Source organism: Hippopotamus amphibius, chromosome 14, assembly GCF_030028045.1.
Source record: "Hippopotamus amphibius kiboko isolate mHipAmp2 chromosome 14, mHipAmp2.hap2, whole genome shotgun sequence".
In the NCBI taxonomy this organism is placed as follows: Eukaryota; Metazoa; Chordata; class Mammalia; order Artiodactyla; family Hippopotamidae; genus Hippopotamus; species Hippopotamus amphibius.
In genome coordinates this window covers 19,416,882-19,444,375 of record NC_080199.1, presented here as the reverse complement: position 1 = coordinate 19,444,375, position 27,494 = coordinate 19,416,882, and the positions used below count along the sequence as shown (strand labels likewise).

Sequence of the window (27,494 nt, the reverse complement as noted above, 5' to 3'; positions counted from 1 at the left end):
GCTAAAGATCCGGGAAAGAGCAACATTGCAGTTCAGGTCGAAAAACCATCAGGCTGGAGACACAAGAAAGAGCCTATGTTGCAGGTCAGAGGAAGTACTAGGATTGGAGAAGAAGTGGATGAAACTAGATATGGGCTTGTTTGGCCAGATATTTCTGAAAGCTAAATTCAGAGCACTGTGGCTTAGGGATCACAGAGAGGAATCTAAGAGTGAAGACGCTGATACTCACATACCCACAGTCACAAACCTTAACATGCTCCCTCCTCCTTTTTTTGACGAAAAGGATAGTCCAGCAGTTCTGAATGACTTAACCAAGTGGGATGCATCTGCTTACTAGCAAAAAGGAACTCTTCATTATTTTTTGTACCTAGTAATATGATCACAGGTAAATGATCCTGTTAACTAAGACAATTTTTTTTTCTTCTAAATAGATGCTTACTTAAAGCCTGAATTATTGTTGTTCTCCCAGGGCCTAATTCTCTGCCTGTACATCACATGTCTTTCTTAAGTTGCTTATGAAATCCTTTGCAATCACTGGATTTAATTAACTTTTTGGAGATGCCGTCTTAACAGTGGATAGTCTACATTCAAGTTTCTTCATTAAGGAACAGGTATAATCAAAATAATGCATTAGAGATCAGCGAATCTTTCAGATTATTTTTTTGAGATTGCTGTCAGTATCCCAGCAAGAATGATAAGAAACTAACGAGGATAGTGACAATAGAAAGAGGGAAAAAAATGGGACCAATGGAAAAGTCCTTGCAAAGCACAGATAGAATCCAGTGACTTGACACAAATGGATGTACAATTACCATTCCAAAATCAGGAAATTAACATACATGGTAGGTCAAGTATCCTAGGAAGAAATGGTGAGTTCTGCTTTATAAATGCTGAATTGATACTTTCAAAGTGTTATCCCAGAGGAAATGTTCGTACTATAAAGTAGAAGCAGCCTAGAATCAGGAACTAGAATTTGAAATAAAAGATTTTTTTTAAATTGAGATTAATATGGAAGAAAACCATGGATTTGGAATATCTCTGAAAGATGAGCTAGTAGAGAAAGAAATAAGACTGAACATGAAAATAATGTCATGCCTTTAGGAATAGAGAGCAGCAAATTAGATACTGAAGGAGCACTTAGAGAGTAAGGGACCAAATGTGGTCGAGAGAAGAAAATCTCCTTGACCTTATATATGCCTCCCTTAACACACCCAAAGTCCCTCGCTATTACCCCATTTTTCCTTTTATGTACAGCAACATTTCTAGAAAATAAACATTTTGCTACATGTCCCTAGTACCTGACATCTACTTGAACTTCTACCGATTACACAGGAACCATTTCCCAATCACTCCCCTGAAACTGCCCTCTAAAATCTCAGGGTGCCTAATGGTCAAACTCTAACTGACTTTCATATTTTTCTTTTCTTACTTTATTTCTCTGCATTCTTTGGCATTACAGACCACACCTTTATTTAAAAATATTTCTTCTCTTGGTTTATTAAAACCAATAATTTCTGGACTTCTAAACTTTAGGGGGAGAGGGATTTCTCAATCTCCACCTTGGTCTTTCTTTTCTTTGCCTCTAAATATATTCTCCAAGTTTCTTTCAACTCTCTTCTCTTCTCCCATTTTAAGCAATCCCTAGGCAATTTCTCTTACACACATCAATTCAGTCCATAGGCTATGATGACCCCCAAGTCTCTTTTTCTTTACTCATCTCTTATGATCTCTGAACAGTAACACTTGATTGCCCACTTGCTATGTCCAACTGGTGGGGCCCTAAGCATCTGTAAGTTAACATTCTTCAAACTTAATCCAAATCCTTCCCCAAACCTGCCATTGCCCCATTATTTCCAATGGTTTCCTTCAATCCAGTGGTCTAAGCTAGAAAGCTGGGAATCATTTTTGGTTTGTCTATCTCCCAATTACCATTACAGACATATACCTGGGCATGAGTTTTTGACCATCTAAGTATCTCTTTTAATTATCCCTTTTTTCCATTTCAACTCCCATTATACAACTTCAACATAATTATCTCTTACCTTGAATACTGCAATGAGCTCCTAACTGATCAATCTACTTCTTATCTTACCTTATGTCTCAGTATCAATTTGCTTCTCCATGTTCTTTCTCCAATGTGCCCACGTCAAATACATCTACCATACTAATACTTCAAAACAGTTTCATGTCATGGCACTCACATACTTGGATAATTCTCCCCATAACCTACAGAAACAAATCTGTACGATTTTCAACATAAACAAGTTTTTCCATGACTTGGCTTCTGCCTAACTCAAATAATCTTACCTCTCAACCTCTAGATCCCTATATCCAGACAGAATTCCCCTACCCCTGAAATTCCCAGCCAAGTTTCCATCACAAAGCCCTTCCTTCGTATAGAACATCTTCTCCTCATGTCACAGCTCTCTTTTGTGACTAATGAACTGCTGTCACCATTCCCTTCTCTGTTCAAGTGTTACTTTCTTCTAGTACCTACGGTATGCCAAGGACTGTGCTCAATGCCAGGAATATAAAGATATATTGGTCAGTGTACTCCAATAACTATGCACTTACTGAAAGTATAAGGCAAAAACTAAAATAAACAGGTTCAGAAAATGATTACAAAATGCAGTTAAACACATAGCAGACAAATATGGCTGGTTCTTCCCGTGAGGAGTCTGGGGATCAGGAAAGGTTGTCTAGGAGAGATGACCGCCTTAGAGTTCATGCTCACCAGATACACAGAACTGGAAGAATAGTTCCACCACAGGAGAGTAGCCTGAACCACAAAAGAGCATGGCATGCAGGACGAAATTGCCAATGTTTCCACCTGATTGGGGCACAGAAAGTCACATGGAGAGGTGACAAATGACAAAGTTGAATAGAAAGAGGTGGAGAGGGATCATCAAATGATAATGCTGAAAAAGAGGGTCGGCCAAAATCATGGAAGGATTTGTATGCAAGCATCCAGTTATTAAGACAACGGAAAAACTAAATGGGAATGGTTTTAAAAGAAGAATGGGGTATGAAGAACAAACCAGGAGTTTAGGAATAATGGTCACAGATCTTTGATGGGCCCTATAAGCAAAAGATGAGCATGTGAATTCATCAGAAAAGATATGGTGAAGAGGAAAAACAGATATGTAAGCTACTAAAGAAGCAAACATGAATGAAGTGAGAATAGACTGTGTGTGGTTTGGGGTGAGGAAGAGGGAAAGAGTCCATCTTGATTCCTGCTTTTCTGATTCAGGTGATTTGGTGGATGTTATTATGACATTTCAACCCTTTTTTCAGAAATAAAAAGTTTTAAATTTTACTAGTGTCATTGTTTTCTTTTTTAATTAACCACTGTTAATAAAGATGAGTGTATTTGAACATGTCATCATCTTGACTAGCAAACCTAAACATTCAACACAAAACAGTCTTACTTAATATTTATCAGCTGTACTATTTTACAAGTTTTTCTCTTTGCTGCTAGCAAACACCAGAGGCATATTATTTTTTGCATTCATTTTTGAGTCTCCAAGGATTGGATTATTGTATTCTACATTTTGGTTTTCAAAAACAAAGAAGTAAAACTACTTTCACGTCTAAAAAATATGAATTTTCAGAATCTGCACTGATAGAATGCCTTTAAATAGCAACTTGCATTTGCTACATATCCTACCGACAAGAAAATCAGTGATTTTGATTGGTCAGAATAGAAAGCCATACACTACCCCTTTCTACAGTGTTGGTTTAATTGCAGCCCTACTTGTTCTTTTTCCTTTTCAGTTAACAATGCCAAAAACATATGTGGTGAGGTACCAGCCAAAATAATTGAAATGTGGGATTCCTGGCTGCTGATAGGGCAACACCAAACCTCTGGAGCTAACATGAGGTGTCGATGATTCATTAACAAAACATAACATTGTGAGATGGGTAGCTAAGCATTCAGTAAAAGCCAATTACCGCGGACTCATTCCACAAGTTTGCCTTTGGCTGGAAAGAACTGCCAGTCAGCAGCTTCGCCACTGGCCACCATCCTCAGGAAAGTCAATGCTTGCATAGCAGCATGTATGGGCTATTGACATAGAGGTGGAAGAGACCAGTGGATTATAAAGTTCCTCTACTTGTCATCACAATATCAATCTAGAGGGAAATTAGCTGAGATCTCTAGTGCAGAAAGTTCTACAATCTTCCATATTAATGACAGACATATTATGCTTGAATGGTGGGTTTGTTTAAAGAACTTTCACACACATCGGATCAGCATAAGTTGTGTATTCATAAGCGCACGTACTCCCAAGAACGTGTTACAGGTGACAAGGAAACTGATGCTTAGAAATATTTAATGGCTTGCCCAGAACCCAGTTTCCCACTTCCAACCCCTGTTCAGTAACCTAAATTAGCATTGCTGTACAAGCACTCTAAATTTTGTTAGAGCTGGAGCTTGTTTATTAACACATCTCCAGTTTAATAGTTTTTGACATAAAAAGGAGCTGCCTTTCAATCACTTCTATTCCCATGAAAAACAATATTTATAAACTGTTAACATTTCATGTCATGTGTTAAAAAGAAGAGATCCCAATCCAGTTGCTGTCAGCCAGCACTCCAGAAGGTAAAACGGAATACCCCCAGATCGCTGTATTTCCTGTCATGTCTGCTGCTTCACAGCACAAAGCAAACAGAGAAGATTGCTGATTATTTAGTAGGGCCAGATAGACCAATCATGCAAATCAGGTGAAACAACATCCCTGCATATCACTTGGTAGTTCAAATATTCAAATTTCTTTCATACATCTCATTAATTTTCTGTTTCCCCCCTTTCACTTATGACCTGTAGACTTCACCTATTATAGATATTTTCCATTGAAGCTATATTTAATTATTTTTCTTTATACATTTATTATACACTTATTGAGTGCCTACTATCTTTTAGGCACTATCACTTGAAATGGAGTTAACTGGTATTTTGACATCATTATAAGGTACAAGTTTAATTGTGATTACCAAAGAATTCGAATATGCAAGTAATTTAATTCCTACTAATGTTATTTTAATCTACTGAAGGATGGCATGCCCAAATATGACTCATTTTCTGTTAATATAAGAATATCCCTGAAAATTTTGTGTGTGTCACAAGTTGTCTCCACGGATGAACATTAAAACTGAATGGAACTCTTGGGATAAACATCCAAATGAAAAGCGAGAAGCCTTGTCAACCATCTGGAACTTTCCCGCACGATGCCAAACATCCAGATACTTGTTAAACTCTGGGTGAGCATTAGCTGTCATTTAGTTATAGCTTGAACTTTTTTTTTTCAACATTCAGATGGCCCTGGTAAATGTTGATTTCTAGGCTGGTTTATGTATTCCAATGATGGCATCTCATCAACAATATTAAGCTTTTAGTTTTAGTTTTGATATTTTGAATAAAAGCATATGATTAACAAGTTTTGTAGTAACACAATAGGCAAGTGCCAACCCACTTGTAAGAAAACCACTTCAGCTGAAATTGCCACGTCTGATCTGAAGACTGGGTTTAACTTTTGTGGAAATATAAACGCCAAAGTTTAGACTGTCCTTTTTATCTTGTTTATAAAACAGAAAAAAAAGTTTAACGTGTCATATTTATGACTAACACTTGATAAGCTTGATTAAACAGAGTTCAGTCAGTAAGACACATTTTTGTTACCTCCCCCCATAAAAAATAATTTGAATGAATTGTTCAATAAATGTAGACACAATGTTGAGTTTATAAAGTTCCTTAAAAATCACAAGTTGCCCTTAGTTCCACCTATAAAGTTTCTGACAGATGATCTCATCAATATTTGCTATTTATTGTCATTTTTTCCCCCTTGGTTCAGGTATACTTAAGACTGGCTAGTAAAGAAGATGAGTGGTAAATTTCTTTCTCAAATAAAACATATTCTATGCTTTTAATGTGTTTCTGGCACCACATAGGCAAACTATTTTTTCTAAATATTTTATTTTTTTCATATTATAGTATAGTTTTTTAAATCATTTAATAAAATAGAAATATTTTCATATACTTCCAGAGTTAGTATTCCCTGCTGCATTAAAACAAAATGCATGACTCTAAGCACAAGTGGGTATGAAGAGTTTTATTCATGAAATTTTATACATGTAGAAAATACATATACCAGAAAAATCTTAGGAATGTTTTGCTGATATTGATAAATCTAGAGTTGCTTTTTAATGTATACACTATCCCTTTGATACAATTAATACTGATGTTAATTAAATGATATGAGTTAATAAATTTAACCAACTTAAGTGTAGTTTTAAAACTGATACCCTTTTGTTTCAAATTTTCAAAGTGAAATCATTTCTTCCAAAAGAGGTGAACCAGCTTGGTCAACATGGATGCAAACATTATAGGGAAATGTTTTCTTGATACTCCATTTAGCTGTTAGAAAGCTTTTAAACAGGTTTGGAACAAGTCAGGTATGTGTATCTACCTCGAAACTGCAAAGTTTTTGAAGTCCAAATACAGATCAAGTACTGTCGATGAAAATTTAGTGGCTGGCTTGAGATGAACAACATGATCTATGTTCCACTTAGCATTTTCAAGTGTTATTGAAAAGTTTACATAAATGCAAAATCATATACATATATGAGTACGGTGACTTATGCGCTCATGCCCATTGCTAATTCCACTTTTTAGCCCAAACATCAAAAGAGCTCACAGATGCTTCCAAATTTGCAATGATTGCAAGAAAATTCTCCAATGTGGATTGGGCACTGGCATAAACTTAGCTAGTTGGCATTAGCAATAGTAACAGGTGGCATAGCAGGCAGTGAAATTGCAAAGGCAGGACAGTTTGCATTTCCTGTGTTATCGCAACCTTTTTTTAGTAAGTATAATTTTGGTAATTAGGAGCAAGTTTGTTTCTGTAATGGAATCCCCAAAACCCAAGAATATCTATTCATTATTGTTAATATTTAAGTTCTTGTAGAAGGTTTTAACCTAGCATTTGAGAAATAATGATGGTGACTTTATGTATCCTATGATAATATTTTTTCATACACTATCATTGTATTTTTTTCACACACTATCACTGTATTTTTCCCCATGAGAAGGCATGGATCTGACAAGTTCACAGAATAAAACCCAATTACATTAACAACTTTAATTTCCTCATTGTTGCACACGACTTTAAAAAGTGTTACACCATTTTTCCAATGTCCCATCTATGGAAATTTTATTAATCCAAATAATTACTGTTGCCATCACTTAGAAACTTTTACATGATATAAATTTTTACAATTTTCTTTGGGCAATAATATTTCTATTTGGATTATGACATGTTTTAGATTTATTGTTTATAGTTTACATTTATATTAAAAATAGAAACACAAGTAAAGATCTTCAGTATTATGTTAGTATGATTAGAAATAATGCTAATTATTCATAAAATGTAAATGTTCCTTTTAAGTCTAATAGTAAAGAAAAATAGTTAAGCATTGTGGTCATGAAAAAAGTATGGGTTTTGGATGGAGATAAAGGCTGCCTTTTATACCTCGCTTATCTCTAAGTTTTACCTGAGTGAAAGAGAATAATTTTTACTTATAAGGTTGTGACAAAAATTAAATGGTTGCTTCTAGGGCTGTGAGGGCAGGATCTGTTCCAGGACTCTCTCTTTGGCTTGTAGGTGACCATCTTCCTCCTGTGTCTCTTCATATGGTCTTCCCTCTATGCATATCTCTGTGTTCAAATTTCCCCTTTTTATAATGACACCAGTCATTTTGGATTAGGGTACCTGCTACTGATTTCATTTTAACTTGATCACCTCTGTAAAAACCCTATTGCTAAATAAGGTCATATTCTGAGGTATCAGGGGTTAAGACTTCAATATATGAATTTTAGGGGTGGATACAATTCAACCCATAACAGACACCAACTAAAAAGGACTTAACCCTGTTCAAGAGAACAAGAATCCAGATAATTGATACCGCTATTGAACCAAACTGGGATCTGCTTGCCCCCCACTCAGCAAAGCCAATTTACTGACACCTGGTTGTGGTGAAAGTACAGCGTTTATTTGCAGGGCACCAAGCAAAGCGTATGAGCGGCTTATGCTCTAAAGACTGGAACTCCCCTATGGCTTTCAGGGAAACGTTTTTAAAGGCAGCATTTAGGGTGAGGGCTGAAGGGGGCATGACTTTCTTCTGATTGGTTGGTGGTGAAATACTGGGGTGATGTTTTAAGAATCTCAATCATGAAACCTCTGATTTCACCCAGTCTGGGGTCTACGTGCTTGTGGTCAGAATGTAGTCACCATCCCCCACCTGAGCTAGGTAACAATTCCAAGATATCTGTCAGATTATTATGTGTGTCCGTTGAGGAGGATCTAGGACTCTTTTATTATCGAACTATTGTTCAAGCTATCTGGCTTAACTCCTTGTCCTTTGTTTCTGCATTCCCTCACTTCCCTAATTAGCAACTGTTTGAGCCTACTGTTTGGAACTCAGGAAGGGCCCAGAAGACTAAAGTCTTTTTTTTTTTTTTTAACAAAAAGAAATGGAGGACTCAGAAGGGCTTTTGTACCTGGGAGGATCCCACAGGGTCCTACTCAGTTTCAATACAAGGCACAAATCATATCTGACTTCTTCCTTCAAGAGGATGACTTGGATGTTCAGTTAAAGTTGTATCTCCATCAGTTAAGACAAATGGCTGCCCCACTAGAGTTAGACCTCTCTACTGGAGTCACACTGAGATTTGTCATAATTCACATCTTCTTTTTTCCTTTACCATTTTATTTTTGTACTTTGTACTATATTCCTATTCCTCCTCTATCTCTTTATAAGTCACTTGTTCCTAATAAGATTTTGAATTTTCCCATTTTGGAGAATAAAATAAATTCAAAATAAAATGAAATACTAGTATTGAAGCCTTTCATGAACATTTTGGCTCATATCCATGTCATTGGGCTTAGTGACATCCAGTGGCCATGACAAGTCAGTGGCAGGATTTCAGGTCTTTCCAAAAGTATCTTTAGGTACTTCTTATCTAAAATATAGAAAAAAAAGACAATATATCCTGAGACCACTGATCATTTTAATATAAGTGTAACAAAATACTCTCATGTCATTTCTCATTCATAACTGAACTGCCTTATATATCATAAAAATAAAGATTATGACATTTAGTTTTATTTCATCCCACCTTCATAAATAAATTAGTCTCTTACTGCTTAAGAATATTTAATCTACAAGTTATTGTTTTAAAATTCTAAACCTATATGGCTTGTACTATTGAGTAATATTTTGTTTTCACACATCATTAGGTTAGAGTACTTTTTTTAAATAAAATTATCAAAGATGCTATTAATGGTATGTGTTATTCTACACACTCAAAATTTTTCTTTCTAGGTTCTTTTGAGCTAATGATTTAAAATAGGCCACTCTTGTCTTTTGAGATGGTCCACACTCTCTCTGTGGAGGGTGTTTCTCTCTAAATAAATCTACTTACCTAAAAAAAATATATATATACACATATATTACCTATTTCATTACCTATTTCATTCGAATGTAATGAAGAAAGTTTGTGCTGGGACACGATTTTTAAGGTCTGACTAGGCCCCAGGTGCTGAAGTCAGAGACTGAAGAATCAGACTACAGCTCCAGTGTTTTAAAAGTCCACAAAATCTATGGTACAAATTTTTGTGCCTCAAGGCAAGTTATTTAGTTCTTTAGGCTGAGTTTCTGATAATAATGATGCTGATCATTACAGTGTTAAGCTAAGAACCAACTACAAGTAATGATTACCTAGTATTTTGCAGTTTAAAAAGTCAATCATGCAAATTTGCCATGCAGAAAACCTAAGGGGAGTCAGGAAGTAAACCTTTTTAACTTTCTAAATAATAGGAAGGTAATCCATCTCAGGCCCTTTTGTTATGCAGCACAAGGCTAGAAGCCATGGCCTGATGGAACAAGCCACAGAGGACTCACTCAGTGCACACTTGCAGTGAATAGAACTTAAGAATATGGTACTTATATTTCACTGTGAAATTGATATACATATACGAAATCTCTAAAAAGGTTCAGTTGAGTACATAATTAAATGCTAGGCTCTAAGAGAGTTACAGAAGTTGAGTAGCGGAACAATGGCAGTGGGCTGCAGTAATAAGTAAAATATTTCTCCTTTCAGGAGAAAGGAGTATTCATCCTAACAGAAGCACAGGCATTTGATTATCAAAGAAAAGTATGAAGAAACGGAGAAAAGAGGCAGTTTAATTTAAGGCAGAGATGGAAGTAAAACATGGAAGTGAGACATAAGTGCATGGGAGTGGTGAGGGAATAATCCTGACTGCAGCTGCAGATGTTTTTTTTGGGGGGGGGGCGGGGGGCGCAGGGAGGGGGAAGCAGGACACTTGAGGGGGGCAGTTAATACGTATTTTGACCAAAGGCTGATGGACTGGGAGAAACAAGGAGTCATTACAGATTTTCAGAACTCAATGACATGACACAAGCAGCACAACAAGAAATTTAAACTGCTGTTTGATCCAAAGATGCATTGTGTTTCTTGTAAGGTGACCATTAGAGAAAACCAAATATAAGTTCATGAAAGAGTAGATAGTAATGTAACGTTGGAAAAGAAAGAAAGATTTAGAAATGCCAAAGCACTGAATGAGCCTGGTGACCAGCAGCCTGTGGAAGTGAGGCAGGAGATAAATGGACCCCAGGCTGAGCAGCTGGAATCTGTCCCCTGTGGACAGATACTCCGAGATAAAGATAATGGCGGGAGCAAGCAGTTAGCGAGACCTGGTGAGATAAAAGATGGAGACCACGTATTTCTCATTCTTGAGGACAAGGAGATCTCCCAGACTACACGTGCCCAGAAGGGTTCCTCAAGTGTCAGAGAAGGGAGGGGCACCAGACCATAATATGTTCTGTCAAATTCCTACAGACGCTTGTGCTGGAATCCATCTTAGCTAGAAGACGCACGTGCACACAGGGGAGGGCCCTGAGTCAGACCAAATATGGAATCACAGCCAAACAAAGCAAGATGATTGGCCAGAGGAAAACTGGAAGAACTGCCCCCATATAAGTGATTTAAACTACCCCAAAGGCATGACTCCTTTCTCTGAGCCCACCCCATGGCTAGCTACACACACTTTTTCCCTCTTAATAAACATTTTACTTGTTTCACTACTTTCTACCTGTTTGCTGAAATTCCTTTCTCCAGAGTAGATGAGCCAGAGCCTTGTCACTAGCCACTGCCCTCATGGTCTAGTGGCTAGGATTCAGTGCTCTCACCACCGTGGCCTGGCTTCAGTCCCTGGTCAGGCAACTGAGACCCTGATTCAAGCCTCTGCGGGCTGCGGCCACCCCACAACCATCTGAGGGCAGAAGGTGCAGGTCAGCAAAAGTCAAAAAAAAACAAAAACAAAAACAAACAAAAAATAACCCATTCAATATACAGACACTGTGAATTGTGCTGCTTCAAATAAAAAAATAAAAATAAATAGATGCAAAGGAAAGGAGGATAAAAGGGGAATTTTTTGACAGGAAGAAACAAAGCTTTTACATTGTCAAAGGACAAGTTCAGTAAGTACCAAGACGTGTTAGGGACTGGGACTAAAGATGAGAATTTCAGAATCGAAAGTCTAGATAAGATGGTTATATCCTCCAAAGAGTAATGGAATGTGGAAACCAAAGATTAAGCTTGGGCTGGGAAGGTGGTGGAGAGAGGAACATTTAAGGTTAGGAGAAGAAAAGTGAAACTGTGAAAGGCCCAGAGATCTGGAAACAAGAGAATAAAATATCTCAGATGTCAAAACATAGTATTTTTTAAAAGAATGGAAAAGTAAATAGATGCCATGACAGCAGAGAAATCAAGGAGAATCAATGCTGAGAACAGGTATTCAGTACAGTTGGGACAGGAAGAGAGGAGAGGTGGAGACTGCCATGACTATCTCCAGAGAAAGTGGTTTCATGGAGTGACTGGACCCCCATTCAAACTACCAAAAAGTTAGGAGGAAAGCTGTTAGTGAGGGAACTCATGAATTAAATTGAAGGAGACCATTCATTCAAAAAATGCGATTGATAAAATAAATGAAATGATATTAGGAAAGAGAAACGAGATGCAGTAAAAAAATTCACTTTTATACAGAAGATTGAGGCAGCTTTCAAAGCAGAAGGAAAGAAGTCCAAGTTTGGGATGGGGGAAGATTAGGAGAGGGCAGGAAAAATGAAAGGGAAAGGCAGAAAAGAGAAGAACCAAAAAAGTTCCTTTAGAAGCATCAATAAATAAAAGCCAAGGAACATCAGACAATTGCTGGAAACATTAGAAAACTTTTGTGAGAGAATATATCTCTCTTTGAGACTTGAGAGAAGAATAAAGATAGATAGATGGAGAGATAGATAGATAGATAGATAGATAGATAGATAGATAGATAGATGATAGATAGACAGATGGACAGATAGACCAATCGATCGATCAAAGATGAGAAATCTGATCGGATTGAGGTCCTAAAGAAAGAAAACAAGTCCTAAAAAGTTATAGAGAATAATCCAGGGAACCAATGAGGGATAAATGAAAGCCGTGCTGAGTGGGAGGACCCAGCCAAGTTGAGGCTGTACAGCAGGCTCTAGCAGGGCACCAGCTGCACGAAGCCACAGGACTTTCTCTGGGAGCTCTCTGCAGTCTGTAAGCAGAAGGCTCACCATGGAGCCATCCAAGCCTGGAGATGGGGAGGGCCCACGAGGGAGTCCAAAATGCTGGCTGGAGCACGGAGACAGCTGACCGCTTAGTACATGATGGGAAGGAGTCAACTTTGGTCTGCTGAGAGAAGCTTGATTTTAGCCAAAAAAGGCTGGGATGAGTAATGTCATAATTCCCAAAGCAGAAAGCAAGTTTCAACAGTTGTGGGAAAAGGAACACAAGAAAATGTGCAGAAGAGCTGAATCTGACACTTCTGAGTGACTAGGAGAGGTGTTTTATGGTAGGGATTTCCGCTCATGGCTGATGTGTCCGAGAGGTGATATTAACATGAGATCAAGGGTTCTGATAGTTAAGAACATGGAGGTTGAAAAATGTCATTTTGGATAAGAGAATGAAATGGTGAAGAGGTAGGCTATGAGCTGGATTCTAGTGGTTTGGATTTTGATTTTGTTTTTTCCTTAGAGCAGTAGTTCTCAAAGTGTGGGATTCAGATTGGCACCATCAGCATCACATGAAAAACTGAAAAAACATAGTTTCTTGGGCCCCACCTATCTATTGAATCAGAAACGCTGGAGATGAGACTCAGCAATCCAGGTTTTAACCAGCCCTCCAGGTGATGAGACATGCTCAAGTTTGAGAACCACTGTCTTAGAGAACAGAGCAAGGAAGATGAAAAGGATAGATGACAGGAGAGAGAAAAAGATGGCGGCGAAGTAGAGAGACGTGGAGTGCATCCCTCTCCACAGATGCATTGGGAATGCACGGAAGGACACAGTCATTCCCACAGAGAACCAGCTGAACACCAGCAGACGGCCGCGGACACCGGAAAGGGCTGCGGAGAACCTGACATAGCCGGTAGGGAGGCATCTACGAGGGCTCAAAGAGGGTGAAGCGGCGGAGCTGTGGCAGACGGGAGGGAGTGAGAAACATACGGAGGGTCCGCAGCGCAGCTCAGCGTTCCCGGACCGAGACATCGATCCGCGGCTGAACGGAGGGTCCAGGAGCGGGAGCGTGGGAACCGGAGAGCTGGTTCAGGGTGAGAAACATTGTTGCCGGTAGGGTGACAGACCGAGAGGACAGGAGGGAGGAGGTCCGCAGAGAGGAGTGCCGATCCCTGAGAGCTGCCCGGCCATGATGGCGGCTGGAGGCTGCAGGCTCCCGGGCGGGGGGGAGGAGCCGCGCGCATAGCCTCTCTCTCTCTTTCTACGCCTCTGCAACAGGCAGTGGAGAGACGCCCTGCGGGGCCACATAAGGTGCTCAGGGATAACAAGCACCCTCAGGCGCTCGGGCGGGGCTAGATTAAAACTCCTTGCAACGCCAGCAGCAGGGAGGCTGCCGAGAGAAAAAAAAAAAAAAAAAAAAACCAGCATCAAAAAGAAAAAACCCTGAGAGAGGCCCAACTCTAAGACTTTCTGTGTACGCCTGAGCCACCAGCGCCCTCTGCAACAGGCACCTCCAAGCCTGACTGAAGCAACAGTGTGCCACTGCTCACTCACTCCCAGGAGAAGGAGCCACTATTGCACCCTCTCCCTCCCCACACACCGAGGCTTACAGACGAACAATAAAGGAACCTCTGCTGGTCACAGAATAACGCAAAAAAAAAACCCAAGGCAAGGAAAAGGACACTTACAGCTGAGACGCTAAGGAAACAGAAATAGTAGTATCAATACCTATTGAACTGGTCCATTCGGGGATCAGTTCTGGATTTTCTTTTTTTTTTTTTTTCTTTCTTTCTCTTTTTTTTTTTTTTTTTTTTTTTGATTTATTAAATATGATCTTAGCCCTAAGGGATCTACAAGTTTTACAACATAATTTTATAAGGGTATTTTTTACTCTTTTTTTTTTTTTTTTTTTTTTTTTTTGCCTTTTAAAATACTTCTATATCTAGCTAAGTTTTTGGTAGTACGGACAAAATATCTTTCATACTTTCCTTTCCTCCCTTTCTTTTATACACTTCTATTCCTTTCTTTTTCTTTGCATATTTCCAACCACATTACGCTCTTCTGTTCCCCTTTCTCCCAGCCATTTTAAGTGTATTTTATCTTAACATACTTATAAGCAACACTATCGGTCTGCTCAGACTCCTTGCTCTATTCTCCAGATGATGCACTGCCTTGGTATTAATATTAGGCTTTTGTCTTTATCTTAGTTCTTAGTACAGTTGTCTAATTACATTCTGAGAATCTCCATTCTCTCTGGTGGTACTCCAGCTCATTTCTATATTTGATCCTAGCTTACAAAATCTCCCTGGATTGATGTTTGTATGTGTAGGGTGTTATTTGTTGTTTGTTTGCTTTTGCTTTTGTCTCTGATTTGTTCTGTTTCAGTTGTCAATTTCTGCTGGGTTTCTCTCTGAATATCTGATAGCACACTGGGGTTCTGTCAGGTCTTTCTAGAGCCTTATGTCCTAACGGATTCAATAATTGTGTGTCTTATACATGTATGTGTTTCCTAGACTGAATATTCGTTTAATCCAATACTTGGACATTAGTCTGAGGCTTGGACAGTCTTCTATAAACACCTCTATCACCAGGACAAGCAACCCCAAAAGCTTGGACAACCATGAGGAAACAAAGAAACACCATGCAGGCAAAGGAGCAGGAAAAAAAACCCACAAGACCAAATAAATGAGGAGGAAATAGGAAAAATGCCTGAAAAAGAATTTAGAGTAATGATAGTAAAAATGATACAAAATCTCGATAACAAATTAGAGAAAGTACAAGAAACAGTTCATAAGAACTCAGAAAAACAAACAGCAATGGATAACAAAATAACTGAAATTAAAAATACTCTAGATGCTCTAACCAGCAGAATGACTGAGGAAGAAGAACGAATAAGTGAGTTGGAAGATAGAATGGAAGAAATAAACGCCACAGAGCAGGAAAAAGACAAAAAAATAAAAAGACTAGAAGACAGCCTCAGAGACCTCAGTGATAACCTTAAACGTACCAACATTCGAATTATAGGCATCCCAGAAGAAGAAGAAAACAAGAAAGGGTCTGTGAAAATATTTGAAGAGGTTCTAGTGGAAAACTTCCCCAACATGGGAAAGGAAATAATGAACCAAGTCCAAGAAGCACAGAGAGTCCCATACAGAATAAACCCAAGGAGAAATACACCAAGACACATATTAATCAAACTAACGACAATTCAACACAAAGAAAAAATATTAAAAGCAGCAAGAGAAAAGCAACAAACAACATATAAGGGAAAACCCATCAGGATAACAGCTGACCTTTCTACAGAAACTCTGCAGGCCAGAAGGGAATGGCAGGATATACTGAAAGTCCTGAAAGAGAGAAACCTACAGCCAAGAATACTTTACCCAGCAAGAATCTCATTCAGATTTGAGGGAGAAATCAAAAGCTTTCCAGACAAGCAAAAGTTAAGAGAATTCAGCACCACCAAACCAGCCTTACAACAAGTGCTAAAGGAACTTCTCTAAGTAGGAAACACAAGAAAAGGAAAACACCTACAAATACAAACCCAAAACAATTAAGAAAATGGTCATTGGAACCCACATGTCAATAATCACTTTAAATGTAAATGGATTAAATGCTCCAACCAAAAGACACAGACTGGCTGAATGGATACAAAAACAAGACCCTTCTATATGCTGCTTACAAGAAACCCACTTCAGACCAAGGGATACATATAGACTGAAAGTGAAGGGATGGAAAAAGATATTCCATGCAAATGGAAGTCAAAAGAAAGCTGGAGTAGCAATACTCATATCAGACAAATTAGACTTGAAAGTAAAGACTATTAAAAGAGACAAGGAAGGGCACTACATAATGATCAAGGGATCCATCCAAGAAGAACATATCACAATGGTAAATATCTATGCCCCCAATATAGGAGCACCTCAATACATAAGGCAAATGCTAACAGCTATAAAAGGGGACATCGACAGTAACACAATTATAGTGGGAGACTTGAACACCCCACTTACATCAATGGACAGATCATCCAAACAGAAAATAAATAAAGACACACAAGCTTTAAATGACACATTAGACCATCTCGACTTAATTGATATTTATAGGACATTCCATCCAAAAACGACAGACTACACTTTCTTCTCAAGTGCACACGGAACATTTTCCAGGATAGATCACATCTTGGGTCACAAATCAAACCTCAGCAAATTCAAGAAAATTGAAATCATATCAAGCATCTTCTCAGACCACAACGCCATGAGACTAGATATCAATTACAGGAAAAAAACTGCAAAAAATACAAACACATGGAGGCTAAACAATTCACTATTAAACAACCAAAGAATCACTACAGAAATCAAAGAGGAAATCAAAAAGTATCTAGAAACAAATGACAATGAAAACACAACAACCCAAAACCTATGGGACGCAGCAAAAGCAGTTCTAAGAGGGAAGTTTATAGCAATACAGTCCTACCTTAAGAAACAAGAAAATGATCGAATAAACAACCTAACCTTACACCTCAAACAACTAGAGAAAGAAGAACAAAGAAACCCCAAAGTGAGCAGAAGGAAAGAAATCGTAAAGATCAGAGCAGAAATAAATGAAAAAGAAAGGAAAGAAACCATAAGAAAAATAAATAAAACTAAAAGCTGGTTCTTTGAGAAGATTAACAAAATTGATAAACCATTAGCCAGACTCATCAAGAAAAAAAGGGAGAAGATGCAAATCAACAGAATTAGAAATGAAAAAGGAGAAGTCACAACGGACACCTCAGAAATACAAAACATCATGAGAGACTACTACAAGCAACTATATGCCAATCAATTGGATAACCTGGAAGAAATGGATACATTCTTCGAAAAATACAATCTTCCAGGACTGAACCAGGAAGAAATAGAAACCATGAACAGACCAATCACAAGTACAGAAATTGAGGCAGTGATTAAAAATCTCCCAACACACAAAAGCCCAGGACCAGATGGATTCACAGGCGAATTCTATCAAACATTTCGAGAAGAGTTAACACCTATCCTTCTCAAACTCTTCCAAAATATTGCAGAAGGCGGAGCACTCCCAAACTCATTCTATGAGGCTACCATCACCCTGATACCAAAACCAGGCAAAGATGTCACAAAAAAAGAAAACTACAGACCAATATCACTGATGAATATAGATGCAAAAATCCTCAACAAAATACTAGCTAACAGACTGCAACAGCACATTAAAAAAATCATACACCACGATCAAGTGGGGTTTATCCCTGGGATGCAAGCATTCTTCAATATACGCAAATCAATCAACGTGATACATCATATCAACAAATTGAAGGATAAAAACCATATGATCATTTCAATAGATGCAGAAAAAGCTTTTGACAAAGTTCAACATCCATTTATGATAAAAGCTCTCCAGAAAATGGGCATAGAAGGAAATTACCTCAACATCATAAAAGCCATATATGACAAACCAAAAGCCAACATTGTTCTCAATGGAGAAAAACTGGAAGAATTCCCTCTAAGAACAGGAACAAGACAAGGGTGTCCACTCTCACCACTGTTATTCAACATAGTTTTGGAAGTGTTAGCCACAGCAATCAGAGAAGAAAAAGAAATTAAAGGAATCCAAATTGGAAAAGAAGAAGTAAAATTATCACTCTTTGCAGATGACATGATACTATATATAGAAAACCCTAAAGACTCTACCAGAAAACTGCTAGCACTCATTGATGAGTTTAGTAAAGTAGCAGGATACAAAATTAATGCACAGAAATCTCTTGCATTCCTATACACTAACAACGGAAGAGCAGAAAGAGAAATTAAGGAAACTCTCCCATTCACCATTGCAACCAAAAGAATAAAATACCTAGGAATAAACCTGCCTAAGGAGGCAAAAGATCTGTATGCAGAAAACTTTAAGACATTGATGAAAGAAATCAAAGATGACATAAACAGATGGAGGGATATACCATGTTCCTGGATTGGAAGAATCAACATCGTGAAAATGACTGTACTACCCAAAGCAATTTACAGATTCAATGCAATCCCGATCAGATTACCAATGGCATTTTTCACAGAACTAGAGCAAGAAATCTTACGATTTGTATGGAAACGCAAAAGACCCCGAATAGCCAAAGCAATCTTGAGAAGGAAAAATGGAGTTGGTGGAATCAGGCTTCCTGACTTCAAACTATACTACAAGGCCATAGTGATCAAGACAGTATGGTACTGGCACAAAAATAGAAAGGAAGATCAATGGAACAGAATAGAGAACTCAGAAGTAAGCCCAAACACATATGGGCACCTTATCTTTGACAAAGGAGGCACGAGTATACAATGGAAAAAAGACAGCCTCTTCAATAAGTGGTGCTGGGAAAATTGGACAGCTACATGGAAAAGAATGAAATTAGAACACTTCCTAACACCATACACAAAAATCAACTCCAAATGGATTAAAGACCTACATATAAGGCCAGACACTATCAAACTCCTAGAGGAAAACATAGGCAGAACACTCTTTGACATACATCAAAGCAACATCCTTTTTGACCCACCTCCTAGAATCATGGAAATAAAATCAAGAATAAACGAATGGGACCTCATGAAACTTCAAAGCTTTTGCACAGCAAAAGAAACCATAAACAAGACTAAAAGGCAACCCTCAGAATGGGAAAAAATAATTGCCTATGAAACAACGGACAAAGGATTAACCTCCAAAATATACAAGCAGCTCATGCAGCTTCATACCAAAAAAGCAAATAACCCAATCCACAAATGGGCAGAAGACCTAAATAGACATTTCTCCAAAGAAGACATACAGATGGCCAACAAACACATGAAAAGATGCTCAACATCACTCATCATCAGAGAAATGCAAGTCAAAGCCACAATGAGGTATCACCTCACACCAGTCAGAATGGCCATCATCACAAAATCTGGAAACCACAAATGTTGGAGAGGGTGTGGAGAAAAGGGAACTCTCCTGCACTGTTGGTGGGACTGTAAGTTGGTACAGCCACTATGGAAAACAATTTGGAGGTTCCTTAAAAAACTACAAATAGAACTACCATATGATCCAGTAATCCCACTCCTGGGCATATACCCAAAGAAAACCATAATCCCAAAAGAAACTTGTACCATCATGTTTATTGCAGCACTCTTTACAATAGCCAGGACATGGAAGCAACCGAAATGCCCATCAACAAATGAATGGATACAGAAGATGTGGCATATATATACAATGGAATATTACTCAGCTATAAAAAGGGATGAGATGGAGCTATATGTAATGAGATGGATAGAACTACAATCTGTCATACAGAGTGAAGTAAGTCAGAAAGAGAAAGACAAATATTGTATGCTAACTCACATATACGGAATCTAAAAATGGTACTGATGAACTCAGTGACAAGAACAGGGAAGCAGATACAGGGAATGGACTGGAGAACTCGAGGTATGGGAGGGGGCGGGGGGAGAAGGGGAAACTGAGAAGAAGCGGGAGAGTAGTACAGACATATATATACTACCAACTGTAAAATAGTCAGTGGGAAGTAGTTGTATAACAAAGGGAGTCCAACTCGAGGATGGAAGATGCCTTAGAGGACTGGGGCAGGGAGGGGGGGGGGGGACTCGAGGGGGGGGCGTCAAGGAAGGGAGGGAATATGGGGATATGTGTATAAAAACAGTTGATTGAACCTGGTGTACCCCCCAAAAAAATAAAATAAAATAATAATAAAAAAATAAAAAAAAAAAAAAAAAAAGGATAGATGACAGGATCTTATCTGTTAAAAAAAATGGAGTGAGTGAGGCTTGATCAATATTCTGAAACAGTCATGTAAAACCAAATAATAATGACAACCAAGCAATAACACTTCTTTAAGCCTTTTGCATTTTACAACTTTCTTTCAAATATATCTACAATTTCTGTATAGCAAAGGAAAGGCCCATGGAACAGGAGAAAAGACTTGCAAGCCATATTTCTAATAAGAGGTTAATATCTGAAATAAATAGGAAACTCCTAGAATTTAACAGCAAAAAACACAAATAACCTGATAAAAAATATGAGTAAAAAATTGAATAGACATTTCTCCAAAGAAGCCACAAAAATGGCCAGCAGATATATGAAAAGATGCTTCACATCAGGGAAATGCAAACCAAAGCCACAAGAGTACCCCATATGGGAACTCTGTGCCTGCTCTTCAATGATAATTTCATGAAAAAAAATTGGAATGTTTACCAACTGTACATAGAAAATAATTGAAAATTGCAAGAAATGCATGCAAAGGTTAGGGATGCTGCATTCTAACAAGATAGGAAATGAATAGTTTGAAGGAGAAGAGTAAATTGTAGGAAAGTATAATTCACAACATTAGAAATATGAGGTTGCTTTGCAATTTTCTAAGAGCAACCTTTGAGCAAATACATTTTGAAGAATTATGACAAGTTAGACATGTTACCAATTCCTCGTAATTACTTTATGAAAAAATACGATTCATTGTTAGATAATTTACATAAAAACAATTTACAGTGCTGTTTGAGTTTATTTAATTATTTAAATGTCAGACTAAATATGTTCTCTAGAAAAATCTTAGTAAAATTATAATTTCATTAGTAATTGGAAACTGATACTTATTACTTTCTCTACTGTACACTTAACTGTATTCTAGTGATGGCTGAGGTGGGATCCAAGTAATTGACAAAGGCTGAAGCTTCAGGGCCAGCATGCACCCAATTAGGAAAAAGGAAGTATATAGATGCCCTCACATTCACCCAAGCCTATGTTTTCAACTTAAATGATTCTTAACTTATGCAGTATAAATACACTGCCAATGAAGTCCCTTAATACATCTATTAAAATGATATTTATCTCAAAAAAATTTCAAAATTTGCTTAATTACAAAGGCAACATCTTTTTATTGTCTAAATGCAGTCTTTGTACATTGTAGAAAATAAGGAAATTCAGATAAACAATAACAAGAAAGTTAAAATGCCACATTTCTACCATCCATAGATCACTACACACATTCTTTAGACTAGACCTTAAAAACTTCCAAGATATTTTGGTATCTCTCACACACACACACACACACACACACACACACACACACACATTTTCTTCAGTTACTTAATCTCTACATTTCCTTATCAATAACTTATCATCTTATCTAATATACAGTCCATGTTCTAATTTCCCCAACTGACCCAGAAATATTCATTACAGTTGGCTTAACTAAAACAGAATACAGCTTTCCCTCTGGCGGCAGCCATCAGGTGAGCCGACATGGGCGCATACAAGTACATCCAGGAGATATGGAGAAAGAAGCAGTCGGACGTGATGCGCTTTCTGCTCAGGGTGCGCTGCTGGCAGTACCGCCAGCTCTCGGCGCCGCACCGGGCCCCCCGCCCCACCCGGCAGGCTGGGCTACAAGGCCAAGCAAGGTTATGTTATATATCGTATTCGTGTGCGCCGCGGTGGCCGCAAACGCCCAGTTCCTAAGGGTACCACCTACGGCAAGCCTGTCCACCATGGTGTCAACCAGCTCAAGTTTGCTCGAAGCCTTCAGTCTGTTGCCGAGGAGCGAGCTGGACGCCACTGTGGGGCCCTCAGGGTCCTGAATTCTTACTGGGTTGGTGAAGATTCTACATACACGTTCTTTGAGGTTATCCTCAATGATCCGTTCCATAAAGTTATCAGAAGAAACCCTGACACCCAGTGGATCATCAAACCAGTGCACAAGCACAGGGAGATGCGGGGGCTCACGTCCATAGGCAGGAGGAGCCGCGGCCTTGGCAAGGGCCACAAGTTCCACCACACGATGGGTGGATCTCGCCGTGCAGCCTGGAGAAGGCGCAATACTCTCCAGCTCCACCGCTATCGCTAATATCAGTGATGTCTGTAAAATTCTTACCTAATAAACAATTTAGGACATTCGTGTCTGCTTAAAAGTGTTTTTTAATTTATCTGTTAAAACCAGTTGTCTGCAGATTGTTTCATTGAATGCATTGTCAAATTATGAAAGTTAAAGTGCAATAATGTTTGAAGACTAAGTGATGATGTGTCTTGTTTCTAATAAGGGAAATGCCTTTGTTTTTGCTTTATTAGGGAGTTGATATGTCCATGTTTAAAATGCTGTTTGGTACATTAGGTGTAAAATAAATTCTGTAAAAGGAGTGCAGAAATTAGCCATGTAGATTTGTTGGTGCATGTGATGAAACCTGCAGCTTTACTGGGGTGATGCAATGCTCTGCTCTTTTACTCTAAAGTGGCTGTTTTGTGGAGCTTGGCAAGGACAAACTTTAAAGTGGATTTTCCTTGGAAATGCCAAGGATGTCTTGATCCTTTATCATGATCATATGCAGAAACATCATGAAAGTTGATTAAGGCCCACATTTTTTAGACTTATTCTAATATTCCATTTCACCTGCTTCTGAAAGGCAAAAAGTAAAGGAATGCCACCATTTTTAAGAGAATTGAATAAACCTGTTAAAAGAGGGTTCTCTTAAAAATGAATCAAATCCTGGTTAACCTGATCAAATTGCCTGGGCTTCCATGGTACCAGTGAAGTTCACATAAAAGGTGGGAGCCCCTGGTTCAATCCCATGACTTTGGGGTATGTAGAATACTGAACTTCATGCAAAATAGTTATGGTATTTACACAGTAGTGTATGTTGAAACTGATGGAAACTGAACATTAGGTAAAAGAGAAGGGAGTTTGTAAGTTAGTGATGCTATGTTTGAGAAATTGGTGTTCATCAGATACCTTTCAAGTGTGGGAGGATAGAAAAAGCTTGGGTCAACATTTTAAACGTTTTATCTATAGTGTTTGACCATTGTGAACTCTAAGTCACCTTGGGGGGAATAGGGCTGGTTTTATTCAAAAGTAACATTGCAAAGTCTAATTAGTGTTATCTTGGGTCAAGCCACTTGATCCATTCCCATAAGGCTACTGAGAAGTTATGTAGTTAGTGTCAATACAGGTTCACTTGGTTTCCAATTTTATGTGTTGTCTACAGTTAATTTTCTCATCCCTGCTCAAACTACCCTCAAAAGCCTCAACATTCCAGACTTGCCAGGCCACCAGTTGTGACTGGGCATACCACCACCTGCTGCTTGCATCATGTCTTCCCGTACACCAGGCTTCTGTTTCCCAGGTGAAGTTGAGTGTGTAGGAAATATGGAAGACGAATTGCCTCAATTCTTTCCAGCTCTTGATTTGCTGTCTTAATAAGAAGTTTAATTTTGAAGTCTGATTGTTGATTTTCTTGAACCAATTTTTCTTGTATTTTCCTCAAGGGCCTTTTAAAAGACCCACCTAAATGATTTCCATAAAACATGTAGCAGGCTCTCAAAAACTTTTGAGACCCAAATTCCTTCCCACTCAAAAATTCTTACACCGTATTATTTTGTGTGTAGAGGTTGTTCAACTATATATAATAGAATAAATGTCTATTAAACTTAAAAAATAAATAAAACAGAATACACATTGGCATCTTTTTTTTATTATAGTCCTTGAATCTCTTCTTTTTAAATCTAACACATTTCTTGCTTCTGTTATTTTCCTTCACAGTATTGACTTGTTGAGGAGACTTTGCCAGTTATACTGAAGAATACTTCACCTTCTAGATGTGTCACAGAATAATTTAGCTTGTTCTTTTCTCTTGAATTTGGTTCTAAATTGTTGGTGGATTCAGAATACACCATAGATGACGCAGTGCACATCATCGCATCAGGAGACATCTGATGACCCGTCATTCATGACAGTAACACTAATCACAGAATTTAGGTCATGGAGTCTGATTCCATCAAGTACAGCTACTTCTCTCCCTTAGAACCAGAAAATTATCTCTGTGGTTTTACTTTAGCATCCTTCAAATATCCAGTCCCTATCAAACTAATTGATAATCTTTGCCAGAATTGGTATTTAATTAGGAGCTGATTTTTTAAATCCTTCAAATTCAGAAAGTAAAATTAAACAGACTTCTTATGGTTCCACTTACTGAGTGCTTACAAAGTGTCAGGTTCTGTGCAATGGCCTTTATAAGTACTGAGTCATTTAAGCTGCATTCCAATCCTACAAGGTAGGTAATATTTAGTCCATGGAGCCAATGAAGAAACTGAGACTATTAGAATAAGATTCTTGAAGTTAAATCGTTTGTTCTTACTAGCAGCTCATTAATGTTCGAGGAAGAATCTAAACCCAGCATCTGTCTGACTCCAAAGAATATGATATTTACCATTAAGTAATATTGCCTCCCCCAACCACATGTGTTTTGTTTTGGTTAAAATAATTAATTAATAATAATGTTAAAAATGACATCATGCCCATATGTGTGTGGGTTTACCTCTGGGTTCTCTATTCTGTTCCACTGATCTACCTTTCTATTTTTGTGCCAGTACTATACTGTCTTGATCACTGTGGCCTTGTAGTATAGTTTGAAGTCAGGAAGCCTAATTCCACCAACTCCATCTTTCCTTCTTAAGATTGCTTTGGCTATTCGGTGTCTTTTGCATTTCCATACAAATCGTAAGATTTCTTGTTCTAGTTCTGTGAAAAATGCCGTTGGTAATTTGATAGGGATTGCATTGAATCTGTAAATTGCTTTGGGTGAGATAGTCATTTTCACAATATTGATTCTCCAATCCAAGAACATGGTATGTCCCTCCATCTGTTTGTGTCGTCTTTGATTTCTTTCATCAGTGTCTTATACTTTTCTGCATACAGGTCTTTTGCCTTCTTAGGCAGGTTTATTCCTAGGTATTTTATTCTTTTTATTGCAATGGTAAATGGGAGAGTTTTGAGTATACAATGGAAGAAAGACATCCTCTTCAATAAGTGGTGCTGGGAAAATTGGACAGCTACATGGAAAAGAATGAAATTAGAACACTTCTTAACACCATGCACAAAAATAAACTCAAAATGGATTAAAGACCTACATGGAAGGCCAGACACTATAAGACTCCTAGAGGAAAACATAGGCAGAACACTCTATGACATACATCAAAGCAAGATCCTTTTTGACCCACCTCCTAGAATCATGGAAATAAAATCAAGAATAAACAAATGGGACCTCATGAAACTTAAAAGCTTTTGTACAGCAAAAGAAACCATAAACAAGACAAGAAGACAACCCTCAGAATGGGAGAAAATACTTGCCAATGAAGCAACTGACAAAGGATTAACCTCCAAAATATATAAGCAGCTCATACAGCTTAACACCAAAAAAGCGAATAACCCAATCCACAAATGGGTGGAAGACCTAAAGAGACATTTTTCCAAAGAAAAAAGGTAGATGGCTAACAAACACATGAAAAGGTGCTCAACATCACTAATCATTAGAGAAGTGCAAGGCAAAGCCACAATGAGGTATCACCTCACTCAGGTCAAAATAGCCATCATCAAAAAATCTAGAAACAATAAATGTTGGAGAGAGTGTGGAGAAAAGGGAACCCTCCTGCACTGTTGGTGGGAATGTACGTTGGTACAGCCACTATGGAAAACAGTTTGGAGGTTCCTTAAAAAACTAAAAATGGAACTACCATATGACCCAGTAATCCCACTAATGGGCATATACCCAGAGAAAACCATAATCCAAAAAGAAACATGTACCATAATATTCCTTGCAGCACTATTTACAAAAGCCAGGACATGGAAGCAACCTGAATGCCCATCAACAGATGAATGGATAAAAAAGATGTGGCACATATATACAATGGAATATTACTCAGCCACGAAAAGGAACGAAATTGAACTGTATGTAATGAGGTGGATAGACCTAGAGCCTGTCATACAGAGTGAAGTAAGCCAGAAAGAGAAAAACAAATACTGTATGCTAACTCATATATATGGAATCTGAAGAAATGGTACTGATGAACCCAGTGACAGGGCAAGAGTGGAGATGCAGATGTAGAGAATGGACTTGAGGACACGGGGTTGGGGTGGGGAGTGGGGGGTGAAGGGGAAGGTGGGAAGAAGTGAGAGAGTAGCATAGACAGGGATACACTACCAAATGTAAAATAGATAGCTAGTGGGAAGTTGCTGTGTAACAAAGGGAGATCAACTCAATGATGGGTAATGCTTTAGAGGGCCAGGACAGGGAGTGTTGGAGGGAGTCACGGGAGGGAGGGGATTTGGGGATATATGTATAAATACAGCTGATTCACTTTGGTGTACCTCAAAAACTGGTACAAGAGTGTAAAGCAATTATATTCCAATAAAGAGCTTTAAAAAAATGACATCATGAAATATACCCTGTACTTCCAGGAAACCGTCTTACCCTATCAAGTGGAGGTAGTTTATGCTATTTCACCTGAGTCCTCTCTGCCCCTCCTTCTCCCTCTTTAGTGCTCAATTTCTAAAATCTCTTCAGTTAAATGTAAAATAGTATTGGAATGTTTTGAAAATTTAAAATTGGGTGGAAGGAGGAGAGAGGACATAAGCAATGTTAGAGACCTTGTGAGAAAATCTCTGCTTGTTTCCCCTGTCGTAACTGATGTGTCCCTAGTAGTAAGAAAGTCAAATTATTATACTAAGACTTTTTTGAATATTTGTCACAAATACTCTCTGACATTCCATGACTTACTATTTCACTGCCATCATGGTGAAATAATGATGAGTAGATGTTCTTCACTTTAATAGTGGCAAATGTATTAATCTTTTTCCTTGTGTTTTGCACTTCTCTCTGTAATAAATCCATTCTTACCCAAAAGGCAAGAAAATGCTTTCTTTTGTTATCTTCTTTTAAAATGTTACAGTTGTATTTTTGACACTGAACCTAACTGGAATTGTTTCTTTTCTTTTTCTGGAAATGGAATGAGTTAGTGATCCATTTTCTGTCTTATTATTTATTTATTTTGTTTTGATTATTGAAAGTACAACCTTTTCC

At 38.1% G+C, this 27,494-nt stretch overlaps 1 pseudogene; it reads left to right on the top strand.

Moving 5' to 3' along the window:
• The first annotated feature begins 21,871 nt into the window (after window positions 1–21,871).
• On the top strand, window positions 21,872–22,589 carry LOC130835784 (60S ribosomal protein L15-like; annotated as a pseudogene).
• Window positions 22,590–27,494: the final 4,905 nt, after the last annotated feature.